We start from the raw sequence: 11,453 nt of genomic DNA, 5'->3' as shown, positions 1-11,453 counted from the left end.
TTGGCAGGGTATGTTACACTCCACAGAGTTTTGGGTACAGGGTCTGACTGTTCACAGCCTCCCCTGAAATCATTGCTGTTTTGGAGTAAGCTCAGTCAGGACAAAATCACACTCACTGGGAGGAGTGTGAGCAGCAGCTTAAGGATGCCCAGACCTGGATGTTGCTGCTCGTGTTGTGGTACTTCAAAGCCCCTTTTCTCTGGCTGCCCTTGGCTGAAGATGTGATGAAGTTCCCCTGGGCCATGACGGGCTCTGTGCTGCTGGGACACAGGTCCTGTTTGCCTTCACTCCACAGGCAGAGCACAGTGAGCAGGTTTTCTGCCTCTCACCTTGTTCTCTGAACACCCACTCCTCTGCTCTCAAGCAACAACACCAACCTGTCTAATAAGGTGCCCTGCTGAGTGTTCCCTGTTTGTGCTTCATGCCAGCTACCAGCCAGGAATATCACATCACTGCACAGAAATGCTTCCATTAATATAAGTGCGATTTCCTGGTGCTCCATATCCCTTTATCTTGTGCTCATATACACCACTGCCTGTATCTGTGCTGTGCAGAAGGATGCATCCAGAATTCATTTTCTTGCTCATATAACATGAAAGGTATTTCAGAAAGAGTAACTAGTGAAGTGATGAGAATCCTCCAGGCTTTGAAGTCTGAGCTTTGCTGGCGTGATTAGTTTAAATGACTCATTTGCCATATAGGGAAGTGGTATTGATGGGTTTGGGTTTCTTAACCCTCTTCTTCTGTTTTGAAATTTGATATCGCTCAACAAGGGTTATTTGGAGCAAGCTCAAAGCTGCTGTTGTGTTTCACAACAGGAGCCCTCCAATGTATGTGCAAAGAGGAAATTATCTGGCTTTTCTGAGCTGTTCTTTTGGTTGCCCACGTGCTACTTTACAATGAACATGTTTGAGGAGTTGGTGGTGGGTGTATAATACAAGCTTAATTGGAAACTTTTCCCTCCAGAAATGTAGGGAACTTCTCAAGATACGTGTTTGTGACAGTTAGACAGTTGCAAATGCTTACAAGAGCAGATCCAAGTTCTCTGTGCACCCAGCTGAACCTTTTCTGTAACAGTTATTCAGCTCCTCAGATAATCTCCCACAATGAGGATTTATCTTGCTGTTTGTTGCCTCAGTCTCATCTCCTCCTCATTAAAATGAGCTCTCAGCCAACATAACCAAGCCACATCTGCCATTTATATGGTCCACAAACTTCCCTGTGGCTGGATATTAAGAGGGACTGTAGGATAAGAAAACTCAGTTATGCTGAAGAATGATTTGATTTACAAACACACAAAAAATCAATCTTAGAACTCAACATAAGAAAACACATTGATCTTGTTACTCAACTACTCTGTTTCTGCTTTCAGCCCAGGAACAGAGAGGATGGGAGATAGCTGTGAGCTGTAAGACATTGAGGGACCAGCACATTGCTATCATCATTTAAAGTCTGCCCAGAATGTTACTTTTATGTGTTTGACTTTTCCACCTGCAGGCTGATAGTCCAATGTCCCTATGGATTGGGTCCAGAAAGTCTTGCCAGAGCATCACTGCTGAAACCTCCCATGAGTGTGTGCAGTGAGCAGGCTCTGGCTGAGCAGGGTTTCATGGCAATCATGCAGTACTTTAAGTCAGGCTGGACACTCATCCCCCCTCTTCTTACAGCCCAACAGCTGCAAAGGCAAGGTGCCTGACTGAGAGTCTGAGGAGGCAACAGCTGGTGTGTGGTTTGTGCTAGTAAAGGGCACAGACTTTACATACCTATGTCTGTAAAACCTATGACAAAGGAGTGTTAAAATGACAAAGTTGAGTTCACAAAAGTTGAGCTTTCCTATGTTTCCTGTGCAGCATTTATTTTGCTATTTCACACACTTGAATGTCGTGAATCTCTAATTATGGGATTCCACACTATATTTTTTACTGTGGGTCCTTTGCTTCATTGAAAAGCTGGTGCAGTGAGGTGTGTTCTGGAGATGAATTAATAGCCTGTAGGAAACGAGCACCAAAGCCTTCCCTGTTGCAGGAAGTGAAAAGCACACAGCCAGTGATGCAAGGATCTGCAGAAGGGAAAATGATGGTTTTGTGATGGCTTTTTCTTGTGGCAAGTAAATAGCAGAGAAATGGATTTTATCTCCATATGCACCAGACACATCTCTTGATTTGGAGCATCTACTCGCATCAAACAGAATTTTTCAAGGCTGTTTTCTACTTGTGAGTTTGTCTGGTTTTGTGGCACACAGCTAAGATTCCAGGGTTGTAAACTATGTAACTGTTGAGCAATCACAGTTCCAGCTGAGGCCACTGGGATCTTAATCTTGAATTTATGAAGTACTGTATAATAGTCTGAAACTCAGGTTTTAAGCAGGTTGTGTTAGGCACCCAGTTTTAGCTGGTACTTCTTACTCAGTTCATGTTCCATAAAAATGGCAAGAACTATAACCTTGACATCCCAGAAAGTTTATAAAAATGAAAGCATTGATGTCCGAGCATTCATACTGTTCTGATAAGCACCACAGAAAAGCCTATGAAGAAATGAATAATTCTGTTTTCAAAGCAGAATCTGAATAGTGGGCAATAAATAATGCCTGGTGAGGGTGAATAATGAAGGGAAAATAAACTATTGAAAGCTACACATTAGTTGAACATTGTTCATTCTGCACACTGAATGAGGCAGGGGCCTTATGGAAAGCAGCACATGTGACAGTGTCATTTACAGTGCTATCGTGGTGCCTGTGCACGAAGCACATGAATTACTGTTTCACAGGCAACCACACCATTTTATGTGCTTGATTAGCAGCCTTTATAACGTAAGCATTGCATAGTTTTTGTGTGCAATAAATAAGCTACATGGTTTTTAACTCATTTGAAGTCCCTATTTCAAGATGTGAAGGCTCTGAAGCCTTTTCAGTTAAATAGTTCTAGAGTTATTCTGTTCTTTCATGTGGGGGAACAATTCATCCTCCCTGCTTTAGTTCTCTGAAATGTAACTATTTTGTCTGACACTAAGAAAGAAAATAAAGAGTCAGCCTGGTGCAGGTATTTCACATGATGAATTTTAATATTTAAGTTGGAACAGAATTCCATCATGGAAAGCACTGGTCAGGAGCTCAGACATCCGTTGATGACACGGGAAGGTGTCAGACGATGGTGGGGAGTCTGACTTCCCACATGGCAGCAGACAGAGAATTTGGGATTTGATGAAAGCCATGAGCAGCCTCTGGGTCATTGAGTAATAAGCTCCTCTGCCCACAGCAATAGCTGAAGAAAGGCTACAATTCAACTTAAATTTTGCTTTTCAGTCTTTTTTAGGGGTAATCATCAGTTTTTATCCACTGACAAATTCCTATTCTGGCATGCAGGACTCAGACACTGACTCACCTGAAGATAAATTCTCTTCTTCTTTTACATCTTTGTGCACTTGGCTAAAAAACCCCTCAAACCACCATATTGTACTATGTTAATTGTTTACTCTTGCATTTAATCACAGGAACACTGTCCTGCCCTTTGAGCTTCCTTTGGAGATGGATGAATTCCAGAGATGTCTAAAGCAAATGAGGGAGATTTAACTTAACATGAGAACAATGACAATTTAAAAATTTTATAAGGGTGCCAACCAAGCTGGTTTAATTTTTGATAAGGGATGATACTACATTTCTGCATTTTTAATAAAGCAACTGACAAAAGAGTCACTTAAGCTTCCTAGAAAGATAAACTCTCACAGCAGGACTGCAGCCAATTCAGATGTTAATGGTAAAGACACCAGGACAGCTGGCCTTAAAAGACCATCATGAAATACTCATTAGTGTTTCTTCATAGAAGTCAAAAGATTACTTTTGATTTGCAGACTCATTATACAATGCTTTCAGGTCCTTAAAATTGGTTTGGACTTAATTTTCATATTTTGGAAAGCTGATGTAATAAAATCCATGAAAATACCACCTCTCGCTGCAGGTTAAACCAGAAGGAAAAAGAACTTAACTCTATTGGATTTCTGTTTGTTAAGGGAAGAATTTTATTTTATATTACCAGAATTTTTTTATGTGTTTCAGAAAGATAAATAACCTCAGGTTACTAAACTCTTAAGAATATAATGCACATGAAAAGATTACTGCTGCCATTGGTACAAATTTCATTTGCAGCTGTAAGATGTGTGTTATGATCAATAGACATATAGGATCCATAGCATCAATAGATCATAACACTGGCAGATAAGGTACAGAAATATGTGTTTTATTTGTACAGTCTAGCTTTACAGATGATCCTTGCTTAAGAAAAGCTACGTTATCCATGAAACATTTATGTGTATAAGTACTGCAAGAAGTATGATGGACACTTTCTCTCAAGGTTGGGTTTGTGCACTTTGGGGGAGAGTTGAGTTGTGAATTGAGGCCTACCATCACCCATGCATCAGATCTGCTAGAAGGGTTGGATGGTAAGAAGAGCAGCTCAGTTGATGGAGAACAGGGCTTTTGGTGGGGGTTTGGGCATGCAGGGCCCTCCTACTTGTACACTCCTTAGTTGCAAGGCAGTGCCATGGCCTACATTCCAACTGTGTCTCCTCCACAGTTGATCACAGAGCTGTGTAACCATCTGCACCCTGCCCATGTGAGCATGGATGGGGAGAGAGGTCACAGTGCAGAGCTGCCTGTGGACCCGACAGCACCTCACCGTGGGGAGTGTGCAACAGGACATGCCCACAGTGCTCTCAGCTCTGTGGGGAAGAGGTACAAGGCTCTTGGTTGTCTTTCGTGGGCCTGTTCGGCTCTACCTCATTTTTCTTCCCTCTCTCCTGCATAAATTTTCCTGGCCTGGCAAATTTTTGAGAGGCCAATAATGCTGTCAGGCCCTAGATGAACATGAATAATAGCCTGTTTGCACAGCTGATAACTGAGCTGTAAAAACGAATCTGCTCCCAGATGAAACTTGACACGTAAAATTTAAGCTTGGGGAACAATTCTTTGTACGTATTCTGAAACAAAATAATTACTTGGGCTGCTTAATTTTTATTCGACCTTAAAATAAAAAACCCTACAGGAGGGTCAGCAGAGAAAGCTCCTGTGTTTTGACACAGAACTTGGAATTAGCTTTGAACATAAAATACAGCAAATGTTTAATCTGTAATAAAGTTGAATCTGCTCGTTTTGGAGAAGAACAATGGCTGAGGGTCGAAGCCTTGGGTTCTGCAGTTGCCAGATGGGCCCGTTTCCAAAAGGGAATTTGGATGGTAATCAGTGTCCGCTGGGATCCATGCCCACCGCTCCGAGCCCGTGTGCCACAAAGGAGAGATTAGGGGCAGAATGAGAATGTGCAAGGCTGGCACGAATCAAAGGGACTCCCTGTAAAACCTATTACATCTGCACTCTAAAAAACGCATAGAGAACTGACAGTCAGGAAAATGCAGTTTTGATTGTGCTTTGATGGCTGGGAAGCTCAAATTGTGTGGGTGGGTGGCTAAAGTGTAACTCCATGGCCATGCCAGCTCCATTTGACTGAGACAGCCAGAGTCAGGCCAGTCTTCATTGTCCTTTCAGGACTCTCAGAGCAGCAGGATAAATAAAGGAATGAAATGGTGAAATGAATTTATAGACTTTGGGTGTCAAATGATTAACAAAAGGCCCAAACCTTGGTGTTTTGTTCTATTGATTTTGTTTTGGCAAGGCAAAGATAAGACTGTGAACCTGTACAAAGGGAGGTGGCCTTTACTTCCCCCTGTGCCTTTGTGATGCCTGGGTAATTTGCTGAATTGAAGTTTCACTTTCGGACTGAAAGCAGGTGTTACTCTACACTGAATTATGAGATACAAACACTATGCCACATTTGTGGGACCCACAGAGTTGGCTTGTATTAAATCAAAATAGATCCCAACCATTTGGGTGGGAATATCTGAATTTCTGCAATGCCTGCTTTGCAATGGTAAGAGAAACGATCCACTTTCCAAATCAAGTTTCAGGTGAACTTGTTGTGATCTTTGGGAGCCCATGTTAGTCCTTGATGGCTGTGCCCTCAGCAGGAGAATGTGCCCATGGTTCGGGCACCAGCCCCCTAAACCACCTGCCTTAACCTACTCTGGCCACAGGATGTATTATTTTCCAGGGGAAAGGAATTCCCAGCTGTGCAGGGCTGTGACCTGTTGCCTGCAGCCCTTCAGTGCTCTCTTTGAGCATTTTGTGTTGGCCTGGTGTTGCCCTTCTATCCTCCTGGGCATCGTGGGCTCCCTCACAAGTACCAGTTCAAGCCTTTCATGACTAGTGGGCAACGAGTATCCAGCAATCCTACAACAGGCACAGGTTGTATTGCAATAGAAAAGTTATTTGAAAAAAAATAGAAGCTCTGAGATTAGTTTGGACGTGTTAAAGCTTTCTAAAGCAGGAATGAAAGGTAGACCAGGTCTTTCTGAGGCAATAGCAGGAGCCTCGTAAAGAAACACTAAAGTGCTTGACCAAGTGCTGTGGAAAGTGCTTGTGGAAGTTCAAACTGTACAAGTCTGGCAGATGCTGAGCAGACACACAAATGTATCAATTCTGTGCTTTATCAGAGCTATAGGAGAAGGCAGGACTGAAGCACAAGTGCAGCAGTCAAGAACTAGCTGAATTAGTAGGAGCTGGTTTAAACTGCAAGTTTCTACATACTTGTATCATCTCTGTCTTGATCCATCTTGGTTAGAACTTAACATCCGTGGACCTGAGAGAAACCCTTGCTTTTGAAGAAAGAATTGGGGATGGGGCAATATTTTGAAGGGTGTACTGGAAAGGGTGGGGGAGAGCTGTTTTGTGCTTCTAGAAGCTGTATCTCTAGGACGTGTAATTCTGAAGTGCATCTATCACCAGATGCTTTATGTGATATGACAAAATGCCACAGGGGTTGATCCATCAACTGCTCTTGTTTCAACATGGTATAGCAGGCAGGATATCTGAAAGGACATGTTTTCTGAAACTTTGAAAGAACTGTAGCTCTGGAGTGTGAATGTCTATAACTCGCACACGTATGGATTCTACACATGGTGTGAGCTCTGTCCTAAAATTCATGAGAAAAAGTTTCTCAACTTCAGCAAAACTCATTTTTCACAGTTCAGTTGCACTGAACACTCTTCTCAAACATATTTGAATGAGGACTTATTTGTGTGACTCTAAGGTATCTCTAATGTATCTCTACTTTGAGACACCCAGAAGAATTTTATCATTGACCAACCAAAACACTGTGCAAAGTGAGGAGGTATTTGAACATTGGGCCTACATTTGCAAGATGATAATTGAATTAGTTTTCGGTTCTGGAAAAAAGATCTCCCAGTGTTTCCCTTTTCTTCCCCCCCCCCTTCCTCTTTTGGGGGAGATTTTAGAAACTAATTTCATTTGTATCCACTTTGAAAAACAAGTAATTCCACTCTGACCAAGCTCAGATCTTTTCATTATGCTCAAAACTCCGTTTATTCTCTTGTCATTTAAGAACTGAAAGTGATGAGATGGCAATATCTAATGGGATAGCTATAGAAAATTACTGAAGACAGGCTGGAAGAGAAAGGAAGAAAAAACCATTCCGAATCTGACCTTGAAAAATTTGTTTTTAAAGAGTTTTAACCTTAAAAAGGAAAACAAATGTTGAGTTCATATTCCTTCATAAAGAAAGACGTCCTTGTCAAGCAGCTATAAGAATTTACAAATTGCATGACTTCAGTTCTGCCTGCCACTTTAGCATGAAGCAATAGATCCAGCACGAGCTTGAAAGCAAGATGGGTTTTAAAGTGTTCTGCTGTCATAAGAAATCCATACCAAAATAATGAGAAACATTCCATGCAGGCATCATCCTAAATTCCCATTTGGGTATTATTTTCTCATTGATGTTGTAATTAATGCTAAAATAATTTGTCTGTGAGCCTTCAAGATGCTTAGAGCTTTCCAGAGGGCTGCTGGGAGCTGAGGGAATTTTGCACCTCCTAGAGCCAGACCATGTCTCTGCTTCTGCCATCCACACACAATAGACCACTTTGCAGCATTGGAGCCTAAACAAATAAGGTGTGGGAGAAAAACAGAGCAAGCATCTAGCTAACAGGGTTTTTAGAAAGGAAAAAAATCTAATGCAGGCTTGGTGCTGCTCCTCGGTTTCCCTGTTTGTGTCTAAGCCCTTTGGGAGCCATAGAGCAAACAGCAGCCTGTGGTACTAATCTGCTGCTGTACAGCACCAGTATATGGTCACTGTAGAGCTACACGAGGCACTGTCAGCTTCAGTTTTGCTCCAATTCATGATCCCTTTGTTAGCAGTAATAGGATGAATAGTTTGAAGTGAAACATCTTGAAAAAATCCCACTGTACTTGTTACTAACCGTGGCCTCAAGTCTGCATTTTTGTTCGCTTTCACAGTGATTAGTCACTGTACAGCAGCAAAGAGCAGATCAGTCTAGAGCCCTGCTCCTCTGGCATGCAAGAGATCTTGCCAGACACCTAATCCTCACTTTTTTTCCTCCTCAGTCCCTTCATTCTTATACTCATTAAAATTAATGGCAAAGGTCCCTGTGGGGATGGTAGGTTTGGTTGCACTCCGAGCTCCATTGTCTAGGGGGGCTGCCATGGTAGGGTGTTCAGCCCTGGGATGGGAAAGACGGGCAGAAGCCTTCTGTGTTAACTCCTCCCTGCTGAATAAAAACTTTGCCAGTGGACTTGAAAGCATCTCTTACCTTTCCCCTGATTTAAATCAGTTTGATTTAAATCTGATTGTGGGATGTCCTCCTTTCCTTACTAGGCCATGAACTAACTAAAAATAAGGACATCATTAGGAGACTTGGAGCATGCTAAGGGGGTTAAATTGGCCTTTTAGACATGAAACAAGCAAAAGGAAAGTCCTGATGGCTGTGAAAGGTCCCTAAAATGTGAAAAGGAAAGGTGTATCCAACAGAGCATGGATTGTAATAAGAAATATGAAAAGCAAAACAGCAAACAGCTGACTTAGTGGATTGGAGTTCTCTGTAAAGAAGTTGAAGTTAAAAGAGAATAAAATTAAGCTAAGAAACAAAAGAGATTATAGAAGACATTGAACAAAGCATTTTTAAACAATAAAAGTTCCAAAAATAAAAGCATAGAAAAAGGAGATCAAAGAGACAGTATTTAGTCAGATGCAAATAAAAATATGAATTGGAAAAAAAAAACCCTAAAGAATTAGAGCCTTAACTTGCTTTCACAGAAAAAAAAAAGAGGATTTGTGCAAATGAAAAGTTATATCACCTGTCATTAAAGTGCCCTTACAAAGGGACAGAGGAGGATGGACAGTGGGCTGGAGGGTAAAATGTTAATGAACATAGATGCTAAAGTAGCAGCAGCCAAACACATGAATTAAGGGAAACTCTACAGGGCAAGAGTCAAAGTATTTAAGGAAATTAGTACGGGAAAATTGGAAATTAGTCTAGGGAAACTATGAAAAGAGGGGAAGTAGAAGAAACTCTCTGTGCAGTTTAAAATGGGCAGATTTTGAAGAAATTTATCAAAACTGAAAGATTAAAGTATCTTAACGGATAAAAACAGTAAGTAAAACATTCTAAAACAGAGAATTAAAGAAAATAGGTTTGGTAATCCCAAAAGTAGGAAGAAAGGTTGTGAAAAGTTAGTCATTTTGAACACAGCAGGTAAACACCAGGAGCTATGTAAGAATTTGAAAGACAAGTCCTGTTCAGAAATTAACCTGTATTTATGCTTTGCTGGGTTTGTGGCTTGTTTTGTGCCTCACTTAGTAGAAGCAGCAGAAAATTAATTTTATTTTTCAGTGTAATATACAATACTATGTATAGCTGGAAACTCAGTAGTTTTGGCAAGAGAATTTTATTTTAAAATGTAAATAATATTGTAGGCACTGACGTATCATTTGGCAGTTTAAGCGGTGTGGCTGCTAGTGCATTGGTTCAACCAACTTTAATTAAAAGGTTTAATTTAAATATCCTTTTGCAAAACATATTACATTAGCATATCTAAAAGCCGTGATGGGAGTGAAGGAATTAGATTTGTCTAGTTGAAAGACAAGACTGAAAAAGTCAGCCTAATGGACAGGGGATATTTTCAAAGGTTATTATACAAATAAAGGAGAACAGTTTTTTAAATGTCCATTTGAAAGAAAGAAATATATTGTAGAAGGACATGAAATTGTTTGAGGGGGAATGGTGACGAGGGGGGCATTAGTACAAATAGCTCAGGAAATTTGGTCTCCACGGCTGGAAGAGTTTCATCATGTAGGCTGGAGACTTCCCAGAGGAAGCCTTATGTACACCAGTCCTGTTGTTTCTCTTCCCTGACAGTCTGTCATTATCCTGTTTTTTACATTTAGCAAAGATTTTATTGACAAATGTATGAAGCACCCACCATTCTTCCATTCCTGAGAGAGCTCTCTCTGGCTGGGGCTGCTCTCCAGCAGTGGTCACAGGGCAGGGAGGTGCTCAGCTTCTTGACATTCCTGAGTGGCAGTAAAAAAGCCGGGTAGGTCTGACAGTGCTCTAAGGGCACCATCCCAGCCGGGTTCTCACTGATAAACAAGGGGAAAGCTGTTGCCTGTCTCTGTGTGCACGGAGTTGGTCACCTCATCTTGCACAGCTGGTCTGTGGCCTCTTCAGCTGGGATGTGGTGAATTCTGAAATGCTCCTGGGCGTTGCATACCAGGTGGAAATGCTTGGAGCATGGTGTTCAAGATGGGCTTCTGGTCTGAACCTGTGTAGGAGTGTTCTGCAAAACAGAGGCAAGCATACATACAGTGGACAAAAGCTGGAAACACCAGAGGAACTTTGACTAAAATAAGTTTGGTGCCTTGCTTTTGACATGCTTCTGAGTGATTTTTTTAATTCAGTTCCAAATCTGTGACTAGGAGGGTGTGTATATGCATACCCGGGGGACTAACCAACAGAAGAACCTGGTGTACTAACACAAGCCTGCAGAAAATCCTGTGTGCAGGGTGTCAGTTATTCATCCTGACACTAGAGAGACTTCTCTGATGTATAAGCTGTAGCTATATGAGATATATATAGATCTAAGTGACCAGTTGATGAAAAATGTAAGTATGGAAAAAAGATCTGGGTTCTGTGTTAGGAAAAAAAATCCATCTCTAAAAATCTTTTGTGAAATAGATGAGAGAAATGGTATGGATGACAAACAACACAGAGCTAGCTGACAGACCTCTGTAGAAATAGCATGTCACTGTTTAGATGTACTCCCTGCACTATTAGTGGGTGGCTGATCTGTGTTAGTTCGTGTTGTTTAATGTGCAGCAGGGTGTGACCAAATGAGCAGGTTACACATACAGCAGTTATTGAACTGTCCCTTCCTTCAAAGCACGTTGACTGGGCCTGAGAGCCTCCTGCTCTCCTCTTCTTTGTGCCCTGGGGCTGAGGTTGCCCCAGGGGTGGTTGATTTGCCTGAACTTTTAGGGTCACTTTGAATGTTTAGTTCATAGATAGAGGTAGAACATACCAGTCACTCAGACGAG

The sequence above is a fragment of the Manacus candei genome, unplaced genomic scaffold, assembly GCF_025592945.1.
Source record: "Manacus candei isolate 608988 ecotype Guabito, Panama unplaced genomic scaffold, ASM2559294v1 h1tg000005l, whole genome shotgun sequence".
NCBI lineage: Eukaryota > Metazoa > Chordata > Aves > Passeriformes > Pipridae > Manacus > Manacus candei.
This window is presented reverse-complemented; position numbering follows the sequence as displayed.